Source organism: Gracilinanus agilis, chromosome 3 (assembly GCF_016433145.1).
Source record: "Gracilinanus agilis isolate LMUSP501 chromosome 3, AgileGrace, whole genome shotgun sequence".
Classification (NCBI taxonomy): Eukaryota; Metazoa; Chordata; class Mammalia; order Didelphimorphia; family Didelphidae; genus Gracilinanus; species Gracilinanus agilis.
Window position 1 is genome coordinate 519,340,692 of NC_058132.1, and position 1,565 is coordinate 519,342,256.

The following is a 1,565-nucleotide window of genomic DNA, read 5'->3' on the forward strand; positions in this document are numbered from 1 at the left end:
GTAAGATAATATAAGTAATGGGGTCACCAGGGATATTAAAATCAACTATGGGGTTTGTGGGAACACTCTCTGGGATGTAAGAGAGACTAAAACTGGACACTGAAGTCTTGTACAGCTACACCACTCCCAACTGGAAAATAACAGCCAACTGTCACTCTGGCCAGAGGCCTTGAATTTACTGACAAGGTAACAAGGAGAAATTAGGTTTTAATTAGAAACAACTAAAAGGAGGGATAGGAATGACTACTCTAAAATCTTAACACCTAATAACAAAACCCAAAGGGACAGGGAAGGACTTATTCACTACACTAATTTAAGCTATCTAACTAACAGGGCTCAAGGAGCTATACTGGAGTCTCTGGGTTTCTGCCTCACACCTGGAACCTGCCAGGCTTGAGTACAGCTGGGGCTTTTGTGGCTTTGGGATTTCTCACTGCAATCCACTGATGATGTCTGGATGCCAGGAGCTACAGTTGTCTCAGGAACTAAGCAGTAAGGGTTTTGCTTGAAGCACTGTCCTCTTCTCTTGTTCTTTCCTTAAATGCCACACCACACAGGATCCAGGGGAAAACAGGATGCAAGGTGTCCTTTGCTCTGAGTTCTCCCAGGCTGGCAACAGTTTTTGCCTACCACTAATGGAGTCCACACACAGAACACACATAGACTTCCTCCTCCTTCATTCCAACCTGGAATTCCCAGCTCCAGCTCCTTCCTGCTAGGTACTTCCTAATCAATATATAATCAATACCTAATAACTAGCTAATCTAATCTTACTCATAACAGCTCCTAGCATACAAATAGTCAGATTTTTCAACAGTGCATGGCACATAGTGCTTAATATTTTTTCATTCATTTATTCAATCTTGCATGTGAACCTGAGCATTGATATAATGCTGCAGCTTTCCATCACCCACCAAGCATCTCTCTAGTACAACAGCGGCAAAGTATTGGCAGTATTGGCACATGAACCTGGCCAGCACAGGGTTGAGAGTGGAAGAAACTGCTCCATTCCCCTCTTCTCAGCCACTGAGGATATTTGTACATGGAAAAACACCCCTCTGTCCAGTCACCCAAAGTGAGCACTTCATCCCTTTTCTCTCTGGGGCAATACAGGGGGCTCATAGGCAGCTTGAAGTTGCAGTTTGTGCATGCTAACTTGAAAACCTTTGTCTTTCTCCAATATATCATGAATTGCTTTCACTTTGCTTCTTTTTTGAAATTTATGTTATTACACACATTTCTCCATCACATGGAATAACTGAGAACATACTGAAGAGGTAAGGTTGGAAGTACTAAAATTCAAATTATAATTTAATTACAATTACAAATACAAATTTACAAGTCTAAGAAATGGGCGCAACAAAAGTTTCACTAAACAAAGAAGCAGGAGAGATGTGCATTTACATTAAGGAATACCATTTAGTACCTCTGTGACATTAAGATAATCACTTCTATGTGCCCCTCCTTTTCCTTTCCTATCAAATGAGGGCATTATATAATATAGGTAACATCTAATCATCCTTATAGTTCCAAATCCAGAATATTATAAGAAATATACAAGACCC